Source organism: Antechinus flavipes, chromosome 2, assembly GCF_016432865.1.
Source record: "Antechinus flavipes isolate AdamAnt ecotype Samford, QLD, Australia chromosome 2, AdamAnt_v2, whole genome shotgun sequence".
Classification (NCBI taxonomy): Eukaryota; Metazoa; Chordata; class Mammalia; order Dasyuromorphia; family Dasyuridae; genus Antechinus; species Antechinus flavipes.
The window spans coordinates 7,834,452-7,851,069 of record NC_067399.1 but is presented as its reverse complement, the minus strand read 5'-3'; positions in this window follow the sequence as shown (position 1 = coordinate 7,851,069).

The following is a 16,618-nucleotide window of genomic DNA, read 5'->3' as shown; positions in this document are numbered from 1 at the left end:
TAGATCAATTTCCCTAAAATGTCAAGGAAATTATAGCACTGTAGCACAAGGATTTTACACTATGGCTAGGTGGGATTTATGCCAAGAATGCAAGATTGGTTCAAAATCAGGAAAACTATCAATGTAATTGGCCACATCAATAACAAAACCAATAGAAATCTCAATATATGCTGAAAAAGTTTTTGACAAAACATAGCACCTATTCCTATTAAAATCACTAGAGAGGACAGGAAAAAGGTAGCCCTCCTTAAAATAATAAATAGTGTCTATATAAAGTCATCAGGAAGTATTATCTATAATGGGGACTATGAGTCTTGTCAACAAAATCAGGGATGAAGTGAGAATAGCCATTATCACCACTGCTCTGCAATATAACACTAGAAATGTTAGCTTTAATGATGAGAAAAAAGAAATTGAAGGAATTAAAATAGGCAATGAAAAAAATCAAATCATCATTCTTGATAGATAATATGCTGTTACACGTAGAGAACTCTAGAGAATCAACTAAAAACTACTGGAAATAATCAACACTTTAGCAGAGTTGCAAGAATTAGAATAAGTCCACACAAATCATCAGTATTTCTTTATATGTGAATGCTTTTGCTCTTTTCAGGTAAACAATAATCCAAGACTACTCTGAAGGCTTAATGATGATGTTTTATATGTAAATGAGGAAAATAAAATATTAAGACCAAAAAAAGTGTAATTAGGGGTAAAATACTATGTAAATATTTCTCCCGTTGTTTAGATCTGTCTTTACTCTTGTGAAAAGTGTTTTGTAATTGTGTTCTTATAGTTCCTGGGTTTGATTTGGCAAGTAGAGCCTTAAGTATTTTATATTTTCTATGGTCATTTTAAATGGAATTTCTCTTTCTATCTCTTCTTATTGGACTTTGATTGTAAAATATAGATATGTAAATTATTTTCATGGGTTTATTTTATATCCTCCAACTTTGCTGGAGTCGTTAATTGTTTCAGATAGTTTTTTTTTTAATAGATTCTCTAGACTTGTTATCTTATCATCGGTCAAGAGTGACAGTTTAGCTTCTGCACTGCATTCTAATTCCTTCAATTTATTTTTCTTGTCTTACTGCTGTAGCTAGCTTTTCTGGTATAATATTGAATAATAGTGCTGAGAAAGGACATACTTGCTTCACTCCTGTTCTTATTGGAAAGGCTTCAAGTATATCTCCAGTACAAATAATGCTTGCTCTTGGTATTAAATAGATATTATTTATCATCTTAAAAAAGGCTTCATTGATTCTTGTGCTTTCTAGAGGTTGTTTTTTTTTTTTTTTTTTAAGTAATGGATGTTATATTTTTTCAAAGGCTTTTTCTGCATCTATAGATATATGATTTTTGTTCTTATTGTTATTGATACAGCCAATTATGTAGGTGGTTTTCCTAATACTGAATTGTCCCTGCACTCCTAATATAAATCCCACCTCGTCATAGTGTATGAACTTTGTGATATATTACTGTAATTTTCTTTCTAGTATTTTATTTAAAAATTTTATATCGATGCTCATTAAAAACATTGGTCTGTAATTTTTTCTGGTTTTGCTCTCCCTGGTTTAGGTATCAAAAACATATTTGTATGATAAAAGGAATATGAGATAACCCCTTCATTGATTTTTCCAATTGTTATATAGTATCGGTAGAATTTACTTGGAAACCCATAAAATCCTGGAGATTTTTTCTTAGGAAGCTTATTGATTGCTTGTTAAATTTATTTCATTAAAATAGTGTTTTTAAATATTCTATTTCCTCTTCCATTGATCTAGTCAATTTTTATTTGTGTAAATATTCATTTCATTTAAATTATTGTTTTACTGTCATTTAATAGAATAAAATAGTATCCAATAATTTCTCTAATTCATCTTTATTGAGAGTGCACTCACTTTTTCATTTTTGATCCTAATCATTTGGTCTTCTTTTTTTTTTTAATCAAATTAACCAAAGTCTTATCTAGGCTTTGTTTGCCATTTTTTGATGTAACACCTCTTAACAACATTAAAATAACAACAGTAGTAATGGTTATAATAATAATATTCCCCAAATATAAATTAGACCTGGATCATAAATTTGAGCCCAGGTCTTCTGGATGCAAATGGAAAGGTCTTTTGCCAATAGTATGTTGCCTCTCACTCAATTCTTACATAGCTCAGGTCTCCAGGTTAATTCTTGTCCATCACAGTTCTGGCCACCTCTTGCAGAGGAGCTCCAGTCCCTCCAGGTATCAGACATTTGCTAAAGCTACTGTAGACGTGGAACAAGAAAAGCATCAAAATCTCCCTCTTCATTGTCTTTACCATAAATCTTGCCTCATACCATTATGGTCTATTCAGAGCTCCCTAAATGGTGGAGTTACTGGATTAGTTCACCCAGAGAACTCAGCATCAGCCTCAAGAGTTGAGGAAAACTTCTGAGAAGGAGGAGATCATCGAGGTGAGTGTTATGTGGGTGACTCGAGGTGTACTTAAAAACATTTACTTCTGTGGACTATCCCCTGGACTAACCTCTAAGACTCAGAGAGCCCTCAGGATGAGCTCTGAGAAAACACCCTTTGTAGTAAAGAGTTAGAATCCAAGAACCAGGAATAAAATTCTGGTCTCCTCACCCCCAAACCTCTATTCTTTGTAAAATAAAAAAAAAAACCAGCAAGTGCAAATAAAGGTGGTTTTTTTTAATACTTACTGAAATGGAAGAAATAGAAAATAAGCACTGGCATAAGTGTTGAAGACTACCCAAAAGGAAAGCCTGGGAGAAGTGGGGTAATGAAGTCCCTTGGGGACCTTCTCGGTAGCTTGGCGGGCCCTTCTCCATGCTTCTGGGGTGTTCACTCTTTCACTGAAGCAGCCCCAGAAGGAAACTTCTGAACATGAAAGCTTATCTAAGGGCCTTGGCCAGTTGCTTAGTCTTTCTGAACAAAGGGGTCAGATAAGGTCTGATGTGCCAGGAGAAATGCCTGTGCTGCCTCATTAAAATGGCTTTCAGAAGCAGGAAAATCTTTCTTTTGGCTTCACATAATTACTGCTTATCACTCAGAACCACCAAGAATGAAGGAAATAGGCTCTCTTAGTAGGTAGTGAGCTCTCCTTCACCACAGGTGCTCAAACACAGGTTGGAAGACTGCCTGGTGAAGAACCATCTTGAAGGATGAAGAAGACAAAACTAAGTTAAATTGAATTCAAACCCTGATTTTAAGTTTAACACTGAGGGGAGGAAGATAAAAAATGACACAGTCCCCACCCTTGGGGAGTTTACTAATAGTCAACAAGTATTTATTAAGTGTTTACTATATTCTAGGTACTACACTGAATGTTGGAAAACACACACACAAACACACACACACACACACACACACACACACAGGTTCCTGATCTCAAGCTCACCTTCAAACATAGGCAAGAACTAGAAATAAATTAAGTAAATGCAGTATATGTCAGGTGAAGAAGGGAATTATAGCTGTTGGCTGGAGGGGAGGTGAATATGGGGAAAAGCTTTCTGCAGAAGGTGGAAATTGAGTTGAATATTGAAATAGCACTGAAGGAAGGAAGCTAAGAGGTAAGAAGAGAGAGACAAAGAGATGGAAGCAAAAACAGACCCAGACAGACAAAGAGACAGAGATGGAAAGAGAAGAAATAAGACAGAAGAAAAAAAAAGGTAGGGAAAAGAAGCAAGAAGAGAAGAGAAAAAGAGGATGGAGGAAAGAAGGGGAGGGATTGAGACAGAGAGACAGAAAGAAACAGAAATAGAGAGACAGAGTCATAGAGATAGAGACAAACAAAGAGACTTAAGAGAAACACAGAGAGAGACATAAAAACAGCCAGAGATACAAACAGATAGAGACAGATAGATACAGAAACAGAGACAGAGAGACAAAGAAATAGTCATAGAGATAGAGAGAAGAGACATAGAGACAGATAGACAGAGACAGGCAGACAGACAGAGAAAGAGATAGAATCAGAGAGATACAGAGATAGACACAGAGAAATACAGAGACACAAAGACAGCCAGAGAGAGAGAGAGAGACAGAGAGAGAGCCTTCTCCATGTGAGAAGACAGAAAAAGTCCAAAGTTGGGAAATGGCTTACCATGTCTTATAGGAGGCACTTGAACCAGCCAAGCAGGATTGCACAAAGGATTGTGTTATGGTAGTGATGGTAATAGTGATGGTGGTGGTTGGGGTTTTGGGGAGGAGGATAGGACAGTAAAGTTTGGGAAAAATAGAAAAGCAGAAAATAGCTAGGTTGTGAAGAGATTTAAACCCCAAATAGAGGAGTTTTCTTCTTGGTTATGAAGATTAGAGAAGGGAAAGAACAAGTCCTATATACAAATATATTCTTTTTTTGGACGCCAGGAAAATGAGACTAGAACTAAGTATTGAAATTAAAGGGAAGGAGATCTGAGTCTGTAGGTAAAATTGTTGGTTCCAGAGCAAACCAGAACAAGAACCAAACCCAAACCAAACACTTAGGAAAATGCAGGTTGATTGCGTTCCCTTGCAAAGGAATTCCACTAGCATAGAACAAAAGAAGCTCTGGCTTCTATAGGTTCCAGTTTAAGTGGAAGGTGATTTGGGTCCTGAATTGGACAGGGCTTCTTGCTTGGGGATTGCATATAGGAATAGGCAATATGATGATAGCCCCTGATTGGACAGGGCCTAGTGCTGAGAATAGCAAAGGGAGGGAAGGGAGATGCAATATGACAGATTAAGGGGCAAGGTAGAGGAACTACATGCAAGAGAGAGAGTTGCTGTAGCTCTGCACTGGAAGGGACATCAGGAGCAATAGCCAAACTATTTCTAGGAAAGAATAAACATTATAATATCCCTCAAAAGGGATTTCCCAACTTCTGCTTGAAGAGGTCCAAAAATGGAGAGCTCATCGCTGCTTGAGAAAGGTCTTTTTGCTTTGAGACAACTCTCATTGTCGGAGCATAAGTCCCAATGGAGCCCGTTGAAGCTTCCCCCATCACTCCTGACTAGGTTCTCTGGGGATAAGCAGAATGAAGCTAATTTCTCCTTGAATTTACAGACTTTTGAAAACAAGTATGACAAGAGAGAGAGTACTAGGGAGTAGCCTTCTAATAAGAACATGGTGACTATGCTGTGGCAAAAAAATTTTGACAAATAAGTGGGAAAGAGTCCATCGTTCTGTGGGCCTTATAAGAAATAAGAAAACAACTTCCAGACAATTTATTTTTTTTATTTTAATGCACAGAATATACATTAGCAGTACAATGATTTTTAAATATAAATGGCATTCACTCTAAATTTTGTGTACTTATATCATTTTTGCAAATAAATATTGCCATTTGTTCCCAAGAACAATTATATCAATCTCCATCTTAGTCTATTAAGACATAATATTGAAATATTGTTTAATGGCAATGAGATGACAGACTGTATTGTCACTGTTTCTCTGGGCCGGTGGGATAATAAAGCCCAAGTAATATTACTGTGCAGCAATAAATTGTATTGAAATAAATGTGTCATATAATAGCATAAATATCTGTTAGCACCTTCATGCATAGTTTCATTGTCCAGAAAAGCAAATCCTCACATAAAACAAGTTTCTTTTTCCTTCCTTCCTTCCTTCCTTTTTTCTTTTTCTTTCTCTTTCTTTTTTCTTTCTTTCTCTCTTTCTTTTTCTTTCTTTCTTCCTTCCTTCTTTTCTTTCTTCCTTTTTTTTTTTTCTTTCTTTTCTTTTCTTTCTTTTTTCTTTCTTTTCTTTCTTCCTTTTTTCTTTTTCTTTCTTTCTTCCTTTTTTCTTTTTCTTTCTTCCTTCCTTCCTTCCTTCCTCCCTTTCTTTTTTTTTTACTGCATGGCTCCGTGCATCTTCAGCTCATCACCTCCTTCATAGGAGGTGAGTAGCAGCTTTCATTTTCACTCTTCTGGACTCATGGACATTACTGTGTTGTTCAAAGGATTTTAAAATTGATATGTATTATTATTCAATTGTTTTTCAGTCATCTTTGACTTTTAATTACCTCATTTGGGGTTTTCTTGGTAGAGGGGGTTGCCATTTTCTTCCTCAGCTCATTGTACAAATAAGGAAACTGAGGCAAACAGAGTAAAGTGTTTTACTCAGAGTCACACAACTAGTAAGTGTCTTATGCTGGATTTGAACTCAAGAAAATGAGTCTTCCTGACAACAGGCCTGGCACTTTATCCATGCAATCACCTAGCTGTCCTATTGTCATTATCGATATAAAATTGTTCTCCTATTTCTAGTAAATTCATGAAGATTTTCCCTACTTCCACTGAATCTACCCATTTCATCTTTTCTTATCATATATTGTTATTCCATTCCATTCATATGTCACCATTTGGTAATCCATTACACTCTCCTCTTTAGGCTTCTTGTTCTTTATCATCAAGAAAAAGAAAAGAACAGCTAAAAATAGTTTTTGTTCAAATGAGTCCTTTCTTTTTGCTTTAATTTCTTTCTTTTTTATTTTTTTATTATAGCTTTTTATATATAAAACATATGCATGGGCAATTTTTCAACATTGACCCTTGCAAAAACTTCTGTTTCAGTTTTTTCCCTCCTTCCCTCTACCCCCCCCAGATGGTAGGTAGTCCCATACGTGTTAAATATAATATATGAATACATATTCATACAACTATCTTGTTGCACAAGAAAGATCAGATTTAGAAAGAAGGCAAAAATAACCTGAGAAGAAAAAACAAAAATGCAAGCAAAGCATAACAGAAAGAGTGAAAATGTTATTTTGTGATCCATACTCATTTCCCAGTGTTCTTTCTCTGGATGTAGCTGGTTCTGTTCATTACAGACCAATTGGAACTGATTTGGATCTTCTCATTGTTTTGCTTTGATTTCTTGCCAGGGAAAAGTGGGCAGTTTTGTAGTAGGAAAAGTGGGAAAATACTGGGCAGTTTTCTGGATAGGGTTCCAAAGTGCTTCCCACAGGGACTGTACCAATTCCACCAATAGTGTATCAGTAAATGTGTTTTCTCTCCAATATTTGTTATTTTCCTCTTTTGTTGATTTTGATTATTGAATAGGTATAAGGAAGGGGATGAGCATTTATTAAAAACTTAAAATATATTGAATGCTTTATATGTGTTATTTTATTGACCCTCACAATAACCCTAGAATGTGCTATAATTATGCCCATTTTATGGTTGAGGAAACCAAGATTAACAGGAGTAAAGTGACTTACTTAAATCTATAACCAATAAGTGTCTGAGATTGAATTTAAACTCAAGTCTTCTTGACACCTAGTCTAGAAATCTATCCACTAAGTCACCTAACAACTGTCATAATGGTGTGTAAGAGTTGGAACCTCAAGATTGTTTTAATTTGCATTTATCTAAGTATTAACAATTTATAACATTCTTTCACATGATTGATGATAACTTGTATTTCTTTCTTTGAAAATTACCTGCTCATCATTTGACCATTTATCAATAGGGAAATAGCTCTTATTCTTATAACTTTGAATTGGTTCCATATATAGTTTAGATATGAGACTTTTAGCAGAGAAACTCCAAATATTTGTTTTCCTTCTGATTCTTACCAAAATGGATATATTTGCGAAAACTTTTTTAAATTGTATCATAAAAATGAATTATTTTATCTCCTTTATCTCTCTCTGCTCTGTTTGATAATGAAGTCTTCCCCTATCCATAGATACAAAAAATAATTTCTAAATTTTCTACATTTTCTATGATTTTCTATATCTAGATCATGTATTTATTTCCTCCAGCCTGTGCCAGGAACCTCAAAAGATGGTCTCCTGATTGGAAAGGATGGTATTAACCTCCTTACTCCTTGTGCAATAAAGGTGATAAATACATATGCTTTCACAGGCAACTTTATTTTATGCTTTGGTTCTTTCCTTGATTTCCTACAGATCAGAGAATCGGGAAAGGCAGAAAATCTGAAAACTAAGAGATTTAGAAAACACAAGCAATTCCCTAAATAAATAGGACATCTGAGATCATGAGTTACATAGACAAGGAAGTCATGAAATATTTTGGAGAGAATATAGTATCAATCCATCAATAAATAAATATGTAGTAAGTACATATCATGGACCAGGCTGTGCTATGTTGGGGATAAAAAAAAAAAAAGGCAAAACAATCCTTGCCCTCAGGGAGCTTTTAACCTAATGAAGGAGATGGCCTAAAAACAAATAAACATGAAGCAAAATAGCAGTACTACTACTGCTACACACACAGACAATAGTATATGTATATATAGATATATATGTTTAACATAAGTATATAAATGTTTATATATGTATATAATATACATAAAAACATATTATAGTTAACTGTTTGGACATGTATACTTATTTTGTATTTAATTAATACTTTAACATATTTAACATGTATTGGTCAACCTGCCATCTAAGGGAGGGGATGGGGGTAAGGAGGGGAAAAATTGGAACAAAAGGTTTGGCAATTGTCAATGCTATAAAATTACCCATCCATATAACCTCTAAATAAAAAGCTATAACAAAAAAAAATTATAATATATATCCACATATAATGTGTATCTATAAAAGATATAAATAGGCATCATATTATATACATTTTTAATTTGGAAGTATTATAGTGAAATTGATTGATCTTTAGCATAGAGAAGTAGATAGATAGATAGATAGTTGGATAGATGGATGGATAGACAGAGATATCTATTCATCTCTGTCAGTCTATCTTTTATCTATCTAGCTGTCTATTTATCTGAATGTAATCTCCCAGAAGGCAAGGAGTATTTTATTTCAATCTTTGTATCTCCATTGCTTAACATATAACATGAATAAATAATTTATGGATTATGGCTGTGACAGGAGCTTGAGGATGATCACCATCCTGGCTGTTAGCCTCCTTGTCACTCTAGTGATCAGCAACCTTCATTAAAAGGGATATCCAGAACTTAACATAATATTACTCCAGAGGGAACCTAACCTGGGCAAAGTTCAGTGGGTCTGCCTTTCCCCTAGTTCTACACATGATGCTTCCCTTAATGTAGGCTAATATGCCATTAGCTTTTCTTAAGGAAGCATCCCCTTCACAGTGAGAACTGCCTGGAAGCCTTGAAAGAGGTGAGATGGCCATTGGCTGGGCGTGGCGAGGAAAGGGTTCCTGCTTCAGGCAGAAGGCTGGGATGCATGATCTCCTTTCCAGGTCTGGAATATAATGACCTTGTCCCAGAGAGGCAGGGGGAAATATTGGCGGAAGTTCTCTGAGGATAAGACAAAGCTCCTTCCTTGTCCATGAGATGTCCCTTATTGGGAGATGGAAAGGTTCAGGGGGAAAGTGATGGATTTCAGAGCCAGTGGGCTTCGGTTCAAACATGTGCCCTTCTAAGTATCATCTGTGTGACCTTGGAGGTGTCACTTCACTTGGGTGGGTCTCAGTCTCCTCTATAAAGTAAAGGGACTGAACCAGCTGGCCTGAAGTCCCTCCCAACTCTGGAGCCATTATTCTGCACTTGGTCCCACTTCTCCCTCCCTGGGTTATCTCAGGTAAGTCCCTTTTATTCTTCACCTCCAAATTAAGTAGGTTGGGCTTGGCTGGCTCCTGTCTGTCGTCCTGTCTGGCTCTGGCACGGAGAGCCGCCTCAGTGCCAGGCGAAGCTACGATTTCTCTCAGGGCACATGTGCCCTGATTGCCATCCTGCTCCATGAGTGAGGTCACCCGGGTGAGGGACTGAAAACTGAGTATCGCAGGAAACAAAGAGAGGGCAGCCCTGCTTGTGTGGGCTCCTGTCTACTCCAGGGCCTTCAGGTATTCAATAATGCCAGGGGAGAGGGATCCAATCCCTGCACATCCCACTTCTTCCAGGTCCCCCTTCCCCTGGAGAGGAGCCCCCACATCTGTCAGAGCATTTCTGCCATGTTACACACACACACACACACACACACACACACACATTTCACATTTTGCAAACTCTCAGGAAGGTGTTATTTCAGAGTTCAGCTACGTGATGAGGCAAATTACCCAAACACAATAATAACAGCCCGGAATTAGCTGGGTGCATGGCTGTTTCTCCTGGGAGACATCGTGTTCCTGTGAAAATACCCCCATGGACTCTGATTTAAATATCATTACGTCTCTTATCATTGTTCCAGGGGAAAATAAAGTAGCGTTTTTATTTGAACATATTCCAGCAAAATGATCGCTCTTGAGAGGCAGGTGCAGACGCGGACCTGAGTGATTAAAAATAATGAATGTGGAATGGCTTCTCCATCACAGGAGCACCTCTCTAAAACACTGGGCCCACTGGGAGTTGAGCTCTCACCGGGCTGGGTGATAATGCAAAACCTGTTAGCATCTTGACATTGAATACCCTTATCTCTTAAAGTGTGGATGTAATTGAGTGTGTTTCTACTTTTAAGTGTAAAAATTAATGCCTATATATATCTGGCTGTGTTTATGTATTTCTGCATTCATAGAGTCTGATAAGCATTTATTTAACATCTCTCTTATGGGACCCGGAGCAAAAAGAAAAATATTTGGGATCCAAAGGCAAAAAGGAAACCGTCTCTGACCCTGAGGAGTTTATATTCCCATGGATTGTGGGTGTGATCAAGGATATTTTCAACAAGTTTGATAGTCTCCCAAAAATACTGAGAGGAAAGATCCTCCAAGACTGAGCTTCTTCTTGATCCCAAATGGCAGAGTTGATGGCTACTCACTTTATTACTATTCATGATGCAATCCTCAGCCCTTAACTATACATAGCACATTTGATATTGCCATAGACTGAGCATGTTACTCCCCTGCTCCAAATCTTCCCCACATGTTTTACAACATGTCTCGTTTGGCACAGGCCATTTCTTGTGAACGCAAAATCCTCCTTCTTCTCTCACTGTTGACATCCAAGCCATCCCTTAAAATCAAACTCAAATACTCTAAGAAGCCCCAATTATTGATATGCCCAAAACGCTTCAAGCAGTGAACCTCCATATCCCTTCACATGAACTATTGCCTAGCCAAACCATGCCCATTTTAGTCTTGTCTAGCTGATTTCTTTAATCCAAAGGTAGGTCTCTAAATTTCTTCCTGTTGTGTTATGATAGTGTAACAGCCTTGAAAGAAGAAAGCCCCATCTTGAAATCTTGCCTCAAATATATGTATGATCAGGCCATGATATACACTTCTCAGTCTTAGTTTTCCCATCTATATGAGGATAATAAGCTCACTTTTCTTACAAAGTTGCTGTGAAAATTAAGCAAGATAAGATTCTGCATTGATACAAAGAGTTTGCCACACTGATTTAATTACAAGTCTGAACCAAAAATATAATAAATTAATGTTCTCTGAGATGGTTTAGTTAATTGTTCCAGCCTAATGAATCATGTTGAGATTCTGACTTTGTTGTTTAATTTATTACCTCTTCACTCCAGCCTTATGAAAATTGCAAATTTGGTCAATATTTGCCATCAACTCCTTCCTCCTTGGTACAGAAAGAAATAAATGGCCCTGTTCTTGTACTAAATCCAAGGGCAGATCCACTGTGGATTCCATCAGGCTACTTTATATCCAGGCTATACTAAATCCATTAAATGTTTCTCATTGAATCTGGTCATTTATCCAGTTGAGAACTGACCTAATTATATTAATATTCAATCTGTAACTATCTGGCTCATTCATAAAGATCTCATATCAGTTAGATTGAGATTACTGGCCTGATCATTGACATTATTGCCCTGATCCTTGTCGATTACAAAGAAAAGTTCTTTTAGACACCCAGATTTTCTCAAGTCTTGGAAATTCTATCCCCATTTCTAAGACTTTTGAATTGACTCAGGAAGCTCCAATCCATTTACAATGCAGTCTTGAATTTGAAAATCTGGATGGGATGGGCCATTTGGACATTTTTTTAATCATGTGTCCTTTCTCCCTCAGCTGAAATTGTTGCTTGATACCCATATGATTATGGGAACGTGATCTGGGTATCTCAGAAGCTTTTCTACTTGAGTTCTAGATCTAGTGGGCTCCTAGTTCTAGATCTGAAAGGCTTCCAAACATTACCCCCACAAGAATTTATCTGCCCCCTGAGGACCAAAATGTCTAATTTCAGACATATTAAATTTATAATTGATTTTGGATTAGAAGAGATTTTGGAGATCATCAAGTTCATTATTTTATTTTCACAGGAGAGTGAACTGAGGGAAGGCAAGTAGTAGAGGTAAAATTATTGAAATAAAGTCTCCTGGGCAGGGCCATTACATCAAAGTCAAGAAAGTCAGGAGCAGAGGAGGAATGAGATTTGGCCAGTACCAAAATGGAGATCCCAGGAGGAACTTATCCAGGGAACCAACCCAATAGAGGTTCCAGGATGAGGAGGTCATAGGTGCTGGGAAAGACTCTTTGGGGGACTTGAACCTGAGATATGAAAGCAAAGTATGGAAAGTCAGGAATCAAGGGAAGGACCTAAATCTAGACTTGGGAACTAGTAACAGTCACAGTGACTGACAGTCTTAAGAGACAGTCTTTAGGAGAAAGCCAAGGACAGAACTTTGGGCAACAATTAAGGGAAAGAAAATCAGCAAAAGACATGGGATAGAGTCACCCAGAGAGATAGAAGAGAACACAAGAACACAGTGACATGAAAGCCTAATGGAAGACTAGAATGAAGGGTTGTGTAATCCATAACTGTATGATGTACTATTTTATATTGAGATCTCCTCCCTGACTAGATTTTGAACTGTGAAAGATCAGGATCCCCATATTAACTAAAGTATACATCTTTCCCCAAGGTATAGTTCAATATTTTGCGCACAGTATTCAATAAATGAAAGTTTATTGTATTTCCATTAGTGGTCAGATAAAACAGTATCAAATGCTAGTAGGTCATGGAGGATCTGGATTGAGCAAAGACCTTGGGTGACCTTGCAATAAATTTTAATGTGAAGAAAAAAAGTGTATAACTTCTGGGTACTGAGGACTCAGGCAGTGGTGAGGAAGAAAAAACAATACTTGCAAACTGTTCTTTCCAAGCGTTTGAATGTGAAGAAAGAGAAATAAGACTGAGGGATAAGCAAAAGTTCAAGAGTGGAATTAGTTTGTTTTAGAATGAAGGCAATCTGGACCGTTGCTCTTTTTTTTTTAATTAAAGCTTTTTATTAACAAAACATATGCATGGGTAATTTTTCAACATTGACCCTTGCAAAACCTTGATTCCACATTTTCCTTTCTTTCCCCCACTCCCCTACCCTATATGGCAAATTAGCCAATACATGGTAAATATTTTTTAAAATATCTTAAATCCAATATACATATATGTATATGTATACATGTATACATACCAAATAACAACAGAAAGAGTAAAAATGCTGTTTTGTGGTCCACACTCAGTTCCCATAATCCTGTCTCTGGATGCAGATGGCTCTCTCCATCACAAGATCATTGGAACTGGCCTGAATCATCTCATTGCTGAAAAGAGTCACGTCCATCAGAATTGATCATCATATAATCTTCTTGCCGTGTACAATGATCTCCTGGTCCTGCTCATTTCACTCAGCATCAGTTCATGTAAGTCTCTCCATGCCTTTCTGAAATCATCCTGTTGGTCATTTCTTACCAAACAATAGTATTCCATAATTCTACCATCACTTATTCAGCCATTCTCCAGCTAATGGGCATCCACTCGGTTTCCAGTTCCTTGCCCCACAAAAAAGACTGCCACAAACATGTTTGCACATGTGGGTCCCTTTCCCTTCTTTAAGATCTCTCTGCGATATAAGCCTTGGATTTTTATTCATTGGAGGAAACGTAAATGACAAATATGGAAGAAACTGAAAATGTAAGAGAGAGACAAACACACAGAGAGACACCCATCACAAAGATTGAGAGAGTCCCAGGAAGAGCAGGAGAAACACACTCACAAAGAGAAAAGAAAGAATCATACTCTCTTCTAGAGAAAAGGAGGAGGGGGAGTCCCAGAGGAAGATGGGATTGAGGATAGAGATGAAGTTAATCAGAGACAAGAAGAAAGCAGAAAAAATGGATTAAGTCTCTGGATTTTGGATGGAGGCAGAAAACCTCCCAGTGATGGCTTCCATCTTTCTAAAAGAGGGACTAGGTCACAGCTGAGAGAGAGGTTAGGGAAGTGAAAGAAAAGGGAACCACAGAATCTCTCAATCCATCAAATAGCAAGCATTGGAAGCATCCCCTCTCTTGGAGAAACATAAATAGAAGAAGAGGAGAATGGAGGATCCAGGAGTCTCTGGGGGATGTCATCTCCTAGGAAATTCAGTCACTGATTGTTCAAATGAGAATGATCTATCTAATAAATGAGAGTGATCTATCTAATAAAACTCCATAGGAGATAGCTCTAGAAAATGATCTGTCTCCACACTAGAAGGAACTAGATAATACAGGGGATAGAAGGGGGAAGCTAAAGTCAGGAAGTTCAAATCTTACATTAGACACTGACTACTTGTGTGATCCTGAGCAATTCACTTAACTTCTGTCAGCCTCAGTTTCCTCATCTGTAATGGGGATAATGACAGCAGCTAGCTCCCAGGGTTGTGATGATAATAAAATGAAATAGCTGTAACCTGCCTAGCACAGTGCCTGGAACATAACAGATGTTCCACAGATGCTTGTTTCCTTCCTATCTTCTTTCCCTATTTCTTCCTCCACTGAGCCCAAGGTTCAGATCTTTCAGAAACTAGCTAACACTTATGTACCAAGAGCTAGCTTTTATATGACAATGGCTCTCCATCCTTCCTCCCACACAGCTGCCACCAGGTCCTGGCTAAGTAGTGACTGCTGGGCCAAGTAGGAAAGTCCATCTCGGTGCCCCCGAGCCCTCGGTCGCTCAGGAGAGCCGAGCACTCATATTTCTCCGGAGAGCAGGATTCAGAGTCTGTCCTGACGTGGGTAGCTCTATTCAGCTTTTACTTGGAAACACTGTCAAATTCGAATAGAGGTCAAAGGAGTTATCGTATTTTGCTTTTTGTAAAAAAATTTCTTTTTATTTGAGGAATGAATGGAAGCGGCCCTGGAGGGGGAGGCAGGAAGGAGAGCGGGGATCTGAAGTGGAAGGAAAATGGGAGCCCTGGAGACAGGAGGACTAGCTGGCTCTGCCCCTGGCTGGCTGGGTGACCTGGGCAAGGGGTGAGGGAGAGAATCAGAGCATCTGAGAGGGGCAGGATGGCCGGCAGCTACCGAAGGGACATCCTCTCTTGGAGGCACAGACGTCTGTTCCTTGAGCAGCTACTGTGAGCCCCAGACTGGGCGCTCCTCCTAAATGATGTTTCCTTTGATCCCTCCCCCCACCATCGATTATTGTTTTCTTTTCCATGAAATCCCTTCATATTTACTTTGTAAATGGTGCACATGCACATGCAGAGCCATTAACAAACTCAAGGAGCTGGGGCACTGTCTTCTCCCTCTCCCTCCTTCCGTCCTTCCTCCCTCCCTCTCTCTCTGTCTCTTTCTCTCTCTGTGTGTCTCTTTCTGTGTGTGTGTGTGTGTCTCTGTCTCTGTCTCTCTCTGTGTCTGTCTGTCTGTCTGTCTCTCTCTCTCTCTCTCTCTCTCTCTCTCTGTTTCTCTCTCTCTCTTTTCTCTCTCTCTCTCTCTCTCTCTCTCTCTCTCTCTCTCTCTCTCTGCCTGTCTCTCTGTGTGTCTCTTCCTGTCTCTGTCTTTGCCTCTCTCTCTGTCTCTCACAAATTCTCTTTCTCTTTTCTCTCTCTCTTTCTCCCTATCTCTGTTTTTCTCTGTCCCTATCTGTCTGTCTTCTCTTTCTGTATGTCTCTGTTTCTCTGTCTCTCTCTTTCTTTTCCTTTCTCTCTATTTTTCTCTTTCAGTCCCTGTCTCTGTCTCTCTTTCTGCCTCTTTTTGTCTCTATCTTTCTCTATTTCTCCCCCTATCTCTTTCTCTTTCTCTGTCTCTGCCTCTGCCTCTCTCTGTCTCTGCCTCTGTCTGTCACTCTCTTTTTGTCTCTCTCTGTCTCTCTATTTCTGTCTCTCTCTGTCTTTCTCTCTCTCTCTCTCTCTCTCTCTCTCTCTCTCTCTCTCTCTCTCTCTCTCCCCCACCTCTCTCTCCCTCCTTCCCTTCCTCCTCATAATGCCAATATATTGTCCAGCTCTAGGTACAAAATGAAGCTAAGCTAGGGAAGCTCCTTCAAAGCTGGCTGGCCTTGAATCAACAGCCATCCAGACACCCTTTTCTTTAAGCCTCCATTTTGGAGCCTTTGGAACAACTTCTTTAAAAAGTAAATTGTGATTCCTGCCTACTGCTGCCCCTTTGTCCCCAAAGAAAGGAGGAGTAGCAAGGTATTCAGTGTACAATATGCATCAGGTGTGGGGCAGGTGTATATTTCCTGCACCGGAAAGAAAGTCAGACCATGACAGCCAAATGCCCCTCGACGCAAAGATTTCAAACGAGAGTCAAACCTAACTCATGACCATAGTTGTGCTTCTCCTTAGAGACTGATCCTTAAGCCTCATAAAGCGAATGGGATGCCTGCTCAATAAGCTTATTGCCTTTCATGTCGGTTTTATGCTGTCCGTGACTTTTAGGGGAAGGGGCCAGACTCGAGGCCGTTTCCTTATTGGTGCTAGAATAGCACTAGAGCAGGACTTCATATCTGTGGGATGGGCATTTGGCTAGCTGGCCACTAAG